The sequence below is a fragment of the Rutidosis leptorrhynchoides genome, chromosome 5, assembly GCF_046630445.1.
Source record: "Rutidosis leptorrhynchoides isolate AG116_Rl617_1_P2 chromosome 5, CSIRO_AGI_Rlap_v1, whole genome shotgun sequence".
Lineage (NCBI taxonomy): Eukaryota > Viridiplantae > Streptophyta > Magnoliopsida > Asterales > Asteraceae > Rutidosis > Rutidosis leptorrhynchoides.
Window position 1 is genome coordinate 346,121,481 of NC_092337.1, and position 12,706 is coordinate 346,134,186.

General features: G+C 40.8%; 1 pseudogene; it reads left to right on the forward strand.

The window, feature by feature from the left end:
* The first annotated feature begins 1,300 nt into the window (after positions 1–1,300).
* Positions 1,301–12,706, forward strand: part of LOC139849634 (uncharacterized) — a 214,619-nt pseudogene continuing 203,213 nt past the window's right edge.

Sequence of the window (12,706 nt, forward strand, 5' to 3'; positions counted from 1 at the left end):
GGTGTTTATGGACGACTTTTCAGTCTACGAAGACACCTTCGAGTCATGTCTTCTTAATCTTGAGCGTATGTTGATTCGGTGCGAAAAAGCCAGTCTTGTGCTCAACTGGGAGAAATGCCACTTTATGGTTCGTGAGGGCATCGTTCTCGGGCACAAGATTTCTAAAGTTGGAATTGAGGTAGATAAGGCGAAAATCAATGTTATCGCCGGGCTTAAAGCCCCTACCGATGTTAAAGGTGTTCGAAGTTTTCTTGGGCACGCCGGGTTTTACCGGCGGTTTATCAAGGATTTTTCCAAAATTGCCACGCCCTTAAATAAACTTCTTGAAAAGGATGCTCCGTTTGTTTTCTCGGAGGAGTGTCACAAAGCTTTCAATATTCTTAAAGCAAAGCTCACTAATTCACCTATCCTTATTAGTCCAGATTGGTCTATGCCATTCGAACTTATGTGTGATGCTAGTGACTTTGCAATCGGATCCGTCTTGGGGCAACGTGTTGGTAAACATTTTCGGCCCATTTACTATGCTATTAAGACATTGCAAGGAGCGTAACTAAATTATACCACCACCGAAAAGGAACTCCTAGCAATTGTTTTCTCTTTTGACAAATTTCATGCGTATCTCATACTAACAAAGACGGTTGTGTATACGGACCACTCAGCCCTTAAGCATTTGCTCTCTAAACCCGATGCTAAACCGAGATTGATACGTTGGGTATTGCTTTTGCAAGAATTCGATGTAGAAATCCGGGATAAAAAGGGTGCCGAGAATCTAGCGGTCGATCACCTGTCACGTCTTGAGAACCCCTCCCGTGAGGTTCTCGATGAGACTTCTATTCATGATGATTTTCCCGATGAATATCTCATGAAGGTGGAGGAGTGTGAAGACCCTTGGTTCGTTGATTTTGCGAATTATCTAGTTGGTGGATTCTTAGAGAAGGGTTGGTCACATCATAAACATAAGAAGTTCTTTAGTGACCTTAAGTATTATTTTTGGGAGGACCCTTATCTCTTTAGGCGGTGTTCCAATGGAATGATCCGTCGGTGTGTTTCCGGAGAAGAATGCGAACGCATTCTTGTCCAATGTCATCATGGTCCGACAGGTGGGCATTATGGTCCCCAAGTTACGGGGCGAAAAGTCTTTGAGGCCGGGTTTTATTGGCCCACTATCTTCAAGGATGCCCACCGGATTTGTCAATCGTGCGATGCTTGTCAACGGGCGGGCCAAATCACCCAACGAGACGAGATGCCTCAAAATGTCATTCAAGTTTGTGAGGTTTTTGATATTTGGGGAATTGATTTCATGGGCCCGTTCCCGAAGTCGAATAATAAGCTCTACATTCTTGTTGCTATCGATTATGTTTCAAAATGGGTTGAAGCACAAGCTTTGCCCACTAATGATGCACGGGTCGTAGTTTCGTTCCTAAAGCAACTCTTTTCTCGGTTTGGTTCCCCGAAAGCTTTAATTAGTGATCGGGGAACTCACTTTTGTAATGCCCAACTCGAAAAGGTGTTGAAACGGTATGGGGTAACCCATAAAGTTTCGACATCCTACCATCCTCAAACGAATGGGCAAGTCGAAAACACCAACCGAGCTTTAAAGAGGAATCTTGAGAAAACTATTGGTTCTAATCCTAAGGAGTGGTCGTTTAAGCTCGATGATGCCCTTTGGGCATTTAGAACGGCGTACAAAACGCCAACCGGAACCACTCCTTTTCGGTTACTTTATGGCAAAGCGTGTCATCTCCCGGTGGAGATTGAACACAAAGCTTATTGGGCTCTAAAAACGAGCAATCTTGAACTTAAGGAGGCGGGTCGCCTTCGGTTGAGTCAATTGAATGAGTTAGAAGAGCTAAGGCTCGATGCGTATGAGAACTCACTGATTAGTAAGGAAAGAACGAAGAAGTGGCACGATAGTCGCTTGAAGGATCCTAAAGAATTTAAGGAAGGGGATCGTGTGCTTATTTTCAATTCGAGGTTTCGTTTGTTTCCCGGGAAGTTAAAATCTAAATGGTCGGGACCTTTTGTTGTTCGAAAGGTTTATTCTCATGGGGCGGTTGATTTGGTAAATTTGAAAGGGGAAGAGTTCAAGGTTAACGGTCATCGGCTAAAACACTATGTCGATGGACCGCAAGAGGTGAAAGATGAGATTAAACTCATCTTTACCTCTAACGACGCGTAATAATCATGGTTAAAACCATTGTTGTAGAGTTTGTATATTTTTGTGCTTGTTTGACAATATGTGCAATATAATCATGCTTGGATTTTTGTTGGGGTTAGTTTGGTGGTTTTAGGTTGAGAAAATGGGATTTAAAGGTTTACAAATACGAAATTCTGGTGTACCAGCACATGGAGCGCCGCTCCAGATCATGGCGCGCCGCGCCACTTTGAGACACCTGATGTACCAGATATTGAAAAAAGCTCGACATGATTTTTCAGTTAATCGGAGCGCCGCGCGACACTTTGGAGCGCCGCGCGGATACCCTGCGCGCCGCGCCAATTCCTGTCGGCCAGCCGTTTTCTTTTATAATTAAAATCAAACCCGAATTTTTACATCCACACAATTAGAAACGGGTTGGTAGCTGTATTTACCCCAATTCCTTTTATTCTTTTCATTCATAACATCTCTTTAACACTTACAAACACTTTGATTTTCAAAACCCTAAATCTCAAAACTTTGATTTCTTGTTTCAATTAACTTCAATCTTTCAAGAATGGCTCCCACCAAGGTCCGAATTTGTTTCTTTCTAACTAATTTCATCTTATTATGTGTAATTGTTTGTTTAATTTTTGAGTATCATGATGAATTAGTGTGGGGTTGCTTTAATTTGGGTTATGTGATTCAATTAGTCATGGGTTTTGTTAGATTATCATTGTATGCTTTGATTTCATGATTAATTTTGTGTTTTTGGAAAGTTTAACATGAACCTAGGGTTTGTAGGTTTAAAAATCCGAATTTTGTAAGTGAGAAAGGGGATATTTGCTTGAAGGTGTGGTAGTTCTTGAATTGTTCATGTGTTTTTGAGCTAGTGTGGGGTTGTGTCCATATGGGCGGGTCAAATTGTTTTGAATGACTTGAGCTATATTTTTCTAATTATGTGTAATGCCATGCTAGTAAGGATTAAACATATGATTTTGAATTGTGATGAAGATTTTGTTAATGGTTGTTGGAATTGGTAAACGTTGCAAACATGATGAAGTTTATTGGATTGTTGGTGTAGCGACCCCGACAAATCGTCAAATGACGGCGTCAACTGCGTATGGTCCCATTACATGGTCGTAAGTCTTTATAGCAAAGTTTGACCGAAAAGTATGTCGCATTCATTTCATAAATAAGGGTGTTTCAAAGTTTACAAAAGTAATTTCCATAACAAGTACATAACAATGTTTAAAGTTGGTATGAAACACGTGCGACACGATTAAAAGTAGTCAAAAAGACGTTTCACGTAAGCAAGTATACTCGACATCCAATGCAAGTATCAAATAGTATGAGCGGAAGCATGTATCACCTAAGTTCAAGGACCTGAGAAAAACATAGAGAATCTGTCAACGAAAACGTTGGTGAAATCATAGGTTTAAATAAGTAAATGAGTAATAGTAAGTTGAACCACAAGATTTGCAACATCGATAAAGCCATAGTACATTCTAAAAGTTAATATTCACGAGCACCCAATTATCAAAGCTTAACGTTCCGTCCGTTGAATACCCCATCAATTAGTGCTAGAACAACACTGTTCCCGAAAATATATTTCATTCGTAAACGGTAGCGAACCGTTTGAATGAGGGTTTGTCAAACCCATATGGCCATATAACATAAGTTCTCGCTTACACCATCTGATGTAACTAATGATAATCGGATTGGGGATTTTCATTCTAAACTCGTATGTAGAATGTTTGTTTTCCCGTTCTTGTGTTCACTTAGTTCAAAAGTATCGTTTATGTTTTCTCATCCCAAAAGTAAGTTAAAAGAGTAAAAGTGGGACTATGATCTCACCTTGTATGCACGAACCAAAAAGTACTTCGACAAGTAACGTGTGCAAAGAACAATGCTAGTCTTGACCTAAACAAATAGGTTGTATCAATAACGATAGTCACGAAGGGTCAAAGATGTTCAATTAGTCCTATGGCTCAATACGACTCGATTAATATAGCATGTGAATCAAATCATCAAGTTTTATGCAAGACACAAGTATAAAAGCATGTTAGAAAGATTGCATAATTAATTGATTAAGTTTGACAAAAAGTCAAACTTGGTCGGTCAAAGTCAACGAAAAAGTCAACACGTTCGGGTCGTGTCCCGAACTATTTTTCTGAGGTTTTTAATCATGTATGAGCATGTTAGGACAAGTTACATGTGAATCGGAGGTGCGTAGCATAGCAAACATTATTCAAAAATTGACCAAGTTGGACAGAATTCTGGCCAGGCCATTTGGCGCGCCGCGCGGGGTAGGGGCGCGCCGCGCCACCCTCTGTGCAGGTCTGTTTCTGTTTTTCCCAAGTATGCACGAGCCAAAACCTTTTCCAACCCAACTCTTGACCCGCAAACACTTATAATGCCTATTATATATCGTTGGAAAGGTATTTTGACGAGGAATACAACTAAGTACATTTCATCAATCAAACTTCCACTTACAACAACCAAAAACCGTAATTAAACATTCATAATCAAAGTTTAAGTTCCAAAAACGCATTTTATGATTCGGGCAACCAATTTACATGTATGTTATGCCGTTTCGAAGGTAATCAAACACACATTGCAACAAAACACTTAACAACAATATCTCATAGCATTTGACGCATCAAAAGTTCATGTAAAGCTCATCAAACCCTAATCCAAAATCACAAATTTAACAATCTTGCATATGAAACTAATCCATGTCAACCTACATACCAATTTGAAGCTAGTGATGTTAGGAACACAATTAAAACATGAACTTTCATCATTCAACAACATATGAACACCTAAAACTCAAGATTAAGCAAGCATTCTTTCAATATGAACTAGTTACATCAAAATATCAAAAACGAGCATACAAATCACATAAACAAACTAGACTCGAGCCATAGACACTAATTAACAACCTTATAACTTAAAAATCTCAAGAACACAAGAATTAGTGATTTTAGAAAGTTACCCAAAATTGATGAAATTGGTATGGAAACGAAGAGGAGATCACGAGGAGTTCAAATATGCAATTTGTTTTGATCGAATCCTTCTTGAACGAATTTGGATGATGATTGAAGGTTTGAGGGTTTTGAGAGAAAAAGGTGAAGTATTATTTGGGAGGTGATAAAATGAATGGAGGGGAAAGAGTTGACTAGTTGACCTAGTCATCTCTTTCTCCAATTGGCAACTTTAGTCCCTCAACTTAGGAAACGGGTACGGGAATTACCTAAACGAGATAATTCAAACGCGTATTAACGAGATGTGTTATAAACATATAACGGAACTTAAATAGTTAAACGGAAAAGTAAATGGAAAAAGGCGGGATGTTACATTACCTACACCTTAAAAGAAATTTCGTCCCGAAATTTAAGTAGGCGTAGTAGTCGTTGTTTCTTCCTCGAGATCTTGCGTTTCCGAATTCACGAATAGATGAGGATACTTCCTTTGCATTTGATCTTGTCTTTCCCAAGTAAACTCGGGTCCTCTTTTGGCATTCCAACGAACCTTGACAATCGGGATTCGGCTTTGTTTCAATGTCTTGACGGAGGTGTCCACAATTTCAACCGGTTCCTCCACGAAATGAAGTTTGTCATCAATGGTAAGCTCCTCGAGAGGAATGACGATATCGGGTTCGGCAAGACACTTTTTCAAGTTGGATACATGGAAAGTAGGATGAACGGAGTTCAATTGAGGCGGAAGATCTAAACGATAAGCAACGGTTCCAATACGCTCCAAGATTTCGAAAGGACCAATATACCGCGGATTTAGCTTCCCGCGTTTTCCAAAACGGATTACACCCTTCCAAGGTGCGACTTTTAACATTACTCGGTCACCGGCTTGAAATTCAAGATCGTTGCGTCATTTGTCGGTATAGCTCTTTTGACGACTTCGGGCCGTCCTGAGCCTATCTCGAATTTGAATGATTTTCTCGGTGGTTTCGTGAATGAGTTCGGGTCCGGTGATTTGCACGTCGCCTACCTCGGCCCAACAAAGAGGTGAACGACATTTGCGGCCATATAGCGCTTCAAAAGGTGCGGCTTTAATACTCGCGTGATAACTATTGTTATAAGAGAACTCGGCGAGAGGTAAGTGCTTGTCCCAAGCTTTTCCGAAATCAACCACGCAAGCTCGTAACATGTCTTCTAAGGTTTGAATTGTACGTTCGCTTTGTCCATCGGTTTGAGGATGATATGCGGTGCTCATGTCTAAACGCGTTCCCAACGCTTCTTGCAATGTACGCCAAAATCTAGAAACGAAACGGCCATCTCGGTCGGAGATAATCGATAAAGGTACACCGTGTCGGGCTACGATCTCCTTAATGTAAAGTTGTGCAAGTTTCTCCATTTTGTCCGTTTCTTTCATGGCAAGGAAGTGTGCGGATTTGGTGAGACGGTCAACAATAACCCAAATGGTATTATAACCGCCCGTCGTTTTTGGTAGTTTTGTGATAAAATCCATCGTTATCCTTTCCCACTTCCATTGCGGGATTTCGGGTTGTTGAAGTAGTCCGGACGGTCTTTGGTGTTCGGCTTTGACTTTGGAACATGTCAAACACTTGGAAACATAAGTAGCTACGTCCCTTTTGATGTTCGGCCACCAATATAGTTGTTTAAGGTCGTGGTACATCTTATTGGCACCGGGGTGAATCGAGTATCGTGACTTATGGGCTTCATCTAAAATAAGGCTTCGTAGGTCCCCATAACTAGGCACCCAAATCCTTCCGGCGTAATATCGGAGTCCGGTCTCCCTAATTTCGAATCGAGAGACGAGAATGTTCAAGAGCTCGTGTGAAAGGTTTTCATCCTTGAGAGCCTCATCTTGGGCTACCCGAATTTGGCTATTAAGGTTTGTGTGGATGGTGATGTTTAAGGCTCGAACACGAAGAGGCACCGCTCTTTCTTTTCGACTTAAAGCATCGGCTACTACATTTGCCTTCCCGGGATGGTAACGAAGCTCGCAATCGTAATCGTTTAAGGTTTCAATCCACCTTCGTTGTCTCATGTTTAGTTGCTTTTGATCGAAAATGTGTTGGAGGCTTTTGTGGTCGGTAAAGATAGTACTCTTGGTTCCATAAAGATAGTGTCTCCACATTTTAAGTGCAAAGACAACGGCTCCGAGTTCGAGATCATGTGTCGTATAGTTTCGTTCATGAATTTTGAGTTGTCGAGAAGCATAAGCAATGACTTTCGTTCGTTGCATCAATACACACCCAAAACCATGTTTTGAGGCATCACAATATACAACAAAGTCATCATTGCCTTCGGGAAGTGACAAGATAGGAGCGGTGGTTAGCTTCGTTTTCAAGATTCGGAATGCGGATTCATGTTCGGTCGCCCAAATGAATTTCTTTCCCTTGTGAGTCAATGCGGTTAGAGGACGTGCAACCAAAGAGAAGTTTTCGATGAATCTACGATAGTACCCGGCGAGACCCAAAAATTGACGAATGTGAGTAGGAGTAGTAGGAGTCTCCCATTTGCTAATGGCTTCGATTTTCGTTGGATCGACTTTAATACCTTGGTCACTTACAACATGACCAAGAAATTGAACTTCCTTTAACCAAAATTCACACTTGGAGAATTTGGCATAGAGTTGTTCTTGTCTTAAAAGTTCAAGCACAAGTCGGAGATGTTGTTCGTGCTCTTCTTCATTTTTAGAATAGATCAATATGTCATCAATGAACACAATAACGAATTTATCGAGATACGGTTTGCACACGCGGTTCATAAGATCCATGAACACCGCCGGTGCGTTAGTGAGACCAAATGGCATGACAAGGAATTCATAACTACCATAACGAGTTCGGAAAGCGGTTTTGGAGACATCTTCCCCCTTAACCCTCAATTGATGATAACCCGAGCGGAGATCGATTTTCGAATATACACAAGACCCTTGTAGTTGATCAAAGAGGTCATCGATGCGAGGAAGAGGATATCGGTTCTTAACCGTCAATTTATTTAGTTCACGATAATCAATGCACATTCGTAGGGATCCGTCTTTCTTTTTAACAAACAAAATCGGAGCGCCCCAAGGTGAATGGCTAGGTTGGATGAAACCACGATCAAGTAGTTCTTGGATTTGACTTTGCAATTCTTGCATTTCAGATGGAGCGAGTCTATATGGTGCACGCGCTACGGGTGCGGCTCCCGGAATAAGATCGATTTGGAATTCAACCGGTCGATGAGGCGGAAGACCCGGCAATTCGTCGGGAAATACATCGGAATAGTCACTAACAATTGGCACATCATCGATGTGCTTCTCATCGGACTCGACTTTCTTAACGTGAGCAAGGATCGCAAAACAACCCTTACGGAGTAGTTTTCTAACTTTAATACTCGAAACGAGGTTGAGTCCGGTGCAACTCTTATCGCCATAGACGATCAAAGGTTCACCATTCTCGATAGGAATTCGGATTGCGTTAAGATCACAAAGAATGTGAGATTTCGTTTTGACTAACCAATTCATACCGATTATTATATCAAAGCTTCCTAGTTCCATGGGTATCAAGTCAATTTCAAATTCCTTACCCAAAATTTTCAAAGTACACCCCCGGTAGTATGTGTCGGCACTTAAGAGTTTTCCGTCGGCCACTTCGATGGAATAAGTAGTATCTAAAGGGTGTGGTGGAGTGCAAAGGGTAGGAGCTAAAGTCTTGGACACAAAACATTTATCGGCACCCGAATCGAATAAGCAAGTAACATAAGAGTTGTTGAGAAGAAACGTACCCGTGACTAGTTCGTTGTCATCTCGGGCTTCCTCGGTGTTGATGTTAAAGGCTCGGCCTCGGTTGTTGGGGTTGGTTTTCTTTTTCGGGCATTCGTTCTTATAATGGCCCGTTTGGCCACATTCGTAACAAGTGACCGTTTTTGGAGGATTGGGCCCCTTTCGAGCGACGGGGGCGGTGCTTGTGCAATTGTTGGCCCTATGACCAACTCCTTGGCAACGGTGACAAATTAGCTTGTTACATTCGCCGTAATGATGTTTGTGGCACTTGTTGCACAAAGGTAAGTTTCCGACATAACCCTTCTTGCCGTCGTTGTTGAAGGGCTTTTTGGTGAAGGTGTTGTTGTTGTAGTTAGTTGATGGAGTGGCTTCCCATTTCCTTTTGTTGCCACCCGACTTGTCCTCGGCCTTAGGAGCCGGTACTACGATTTCGTCAACCGTTTCAATTAATTGGCGAGCCATGTTCATAGCGGCTTGATGAGTAGTGGGTTTGGATGACATCACCCCTTGTTTGATGCTTTTTGGAAGACCGAGCATGTAGAGCTCAATCCTTTGAGATTCGGGGTTAACAAGATTAGGACACATCAAGGATAGTTCGGCGAAGCGTTGATTATAAGCCTTAAGATCGTTTCCGACCGCTTTCAAAGCTCTTAGTTCTTCCTCGAGCTTTCGGGTTTCTTCGCGCGGAAAGTATTCGACAATCATCTTTTCCTTCAAATCGGCCCAAGAGAGGGCATGAGCTTCATCGGTACCCACCGATTGAACATAGGTGTTCCACCAAGTGAGAGCAACACCGGAGAACGTGTGGGTGGAGTATTTGACCTTGTCTTGATCCCGACAACCGCTTATGCTAAAGACGGCCTCGGTTTGTTCAAACCAACGAGTAAGCACAACCGGTCCACCGGTTCCATCATAAGTGTGAGGTTTGCACCCCATGAAAGCTTTGTAGGAGCATCCCTCGTTTGAGTTACCGGCCCCATTGTTGTTGTTGTTGTTGTTGTGGTTGTTGTTATTGTTATTGTTGTTGGAAGAGTGACCGGCCATGGCCGCATCTACGGCGGTAGCTATCATCCGTTCGAGAGCTTGTTCGGGAGTTTCATTGCGGCGTACACGACGAGGAGCCATTGTTCCTTCAAAACAAAATAATACCGTTGGTTAGTATTCTAAATAATACTAACCGTGATATGGGATAAAGATAGAGGGAAAATTATCCTTGACCCGCCTTAAATTCTTTATGTCATAATGTCGGTATGTTCATATGAGTCACCGTAATATAATTTCCAGGAATTATATTACCCTAATTCATATGTGCATTCGACATTACATCATATAGTCAAGGTGGCGTGTCAATTAAATTATACAACGCAAGATTTAGATAGGATAAGAGTAGATATGAGTAAGAGAGTTCGAGTATAAATGCACAAATAGTCAAGTAATTCCTACGTCAAGTCTATATGCCGGTTGTAGTCTAGACTCACCAATGTACCCTAAGACTCGGGGTTGACACCAATGAACTCTAAATCCCTACAACCAAAGCTCTGATACCACTTATAGCGACCCCGACAAATCGTCAAATGACGGCGTCAACTGCGTATGGTCCCATTACATGGTCGTAAGTCTTTATAGCAAAGTTTGACCGAAAAGTATGTCGCATTCATTTCATAAATAAGGGTGTTTCAAAGTTTACAAAAGTAATTTCCATAACAAGTACATAACAATGTTTAAAGTTGGTATGAAACACGTGCGACACGATTAAAAGTAGTCAAAAAGACGTTCCACGTAAGCAAGTATACTCGACATCCAATGCAAGTATCAAATAGTATGAGCGGAAGCATGTATCACCTAAGTTCAAGGACCTGAGAAAAACATAGAGAATCTGTCAACGAAAACGTTGGTGAAATCATAGGTTTAAATAAGTAAATGAGTAATAGTAAGTTGAACCACAAGATTTGCAACATCGATAAAGCCATAGTACATTCTAAAAGTTAATATTCACGAGCACCCAATTATCAAAGCTTAACGTTCCGTCCGTTGAATACCCCATCAATTAGTGCTAGAACAACACTGTTCCCGAAAATATATTTCATTCGTAAACGGTAGCGAACCGTTTGAATGAGGGTTTGTCAAACCCATATGGCCATATAACATAAGTTCTCGCTTACACCATCTGATGTAACTAATGATAATCGGATTGGGGATTTTCGTTCTAAACTCGTATGTAGAATGTTTGTTTTCCCGTTCTTGTGTTCACTTAGTTCAAAAGTATCGTTTATGTTTTCTCATCCCAAAAGTAAGTTAAAAGAGTAAAAGTGGGACTATGATCTCACCTTGTATGCACGAACCAAAAAGTACTTCGACAAGTAACGTGTGCAAAGAACAATGCTAGTCTTGACCTAAACAAATAGGTTGTATCAATAACGATAGTCACGAAGGGTCAAAGATGTTCAATTAGTCCTATGGCTCAATACGACTCGATTAATATAGCATGTGAATCAAATCATCAAGTTTTATGCAAGACACAAGTATAAAAGCATGTTAGAAAGATTGCATAATTAATTGATTAAGTTTGACAAAAAGTCAAACTTGGTCGGTCAAAGTCAACGAAAAAGTCAACACGTTCGGGTCGTGTCCCGAACTATTTTTCTGAGGTTTTTAATCATGTATGAGCATGTTAGGACAAGTTACATGTGAATCGGAGGTGCGTAGCATAGCAAACATTATTCAAAAATTGACCAAGTTGGACAGAATTCTGGCCAGGCCATTTGGCGCGCCGCGCGGGGTAGGGGCGCGCCGCGCCACCCTCTGTGCAGGTCTGTTTCTGTTTTTCCCAAGTATGCACGAGCCAAAACCTTTTCCAACCCAACTCTTGACCCGCAAACACTTATAATGCCTATTATATATCGTTGGAAAGGTATTTTGACGAGGAATACAACTAAGTACATTTCATCAATCAAACTTCCACTTACAACAACCAAAAACCGTAATTAAACATTCATAATCAAAGTTTAAGTTCCAAAAACGCATTTTATGATTCGGGCAACCAATTTACATGTATGTTATGCCGTTTCGAAGGTAATCAAACACACATTGCAACAAAACACTTAACAACAATATCTCATAGCATTTGACGCATCAAAAGTTCATGTAAAGCTCATCAAACCCTAATCCAAAATCACAAATTTAACAATCTTGCATATGAAACTAATCCATGTCAACCTACATACCAATTTGAAGCTAGTGATGTTAGGAACACAATTAAAACATGAACTTTCATCATTCAACAACATATGAACACCTAAAACTCAAGATTAAGCAAGCATTCTTTCAATATGAACTAGTTACATCAAAATATCAAAAACGAGCATACAAATCACATAAACAAACTAGACTCGAGCCATAGACACTAATTAACAACCTTATAACTTAAAAATCTCAAGAACACAAGAATTAGTGATTTTAGAAAGTTACCCAAAATTGATGAAATTGGTATGGAAACGAAGAGGAGATCACGAGGAGTTCAAATATGCAATTTGTTTTGATCGAATCCTTCTTGAACGAATTTGGATGATGATTGAAGGTTTGAGGGTTTTGAGAGAAAAAGGTGAAGTATTATTTGGGAGGTGATAAAATGAATGGAGGGGAAAGAGTTGACTAGTTGACCTAGTCATCTCTTTCTCCAATTGGCAACTTTAGTCCCTCAACTTAGGAAACGGGTACGGGAATTACCTAAACGAGATAATTCAAACGCGTATTAACGAGATGTGTTATAAACATATAACGGAACTTAAATAGTTAAACGGAAAAGTAAATGGAAAAAGGCGG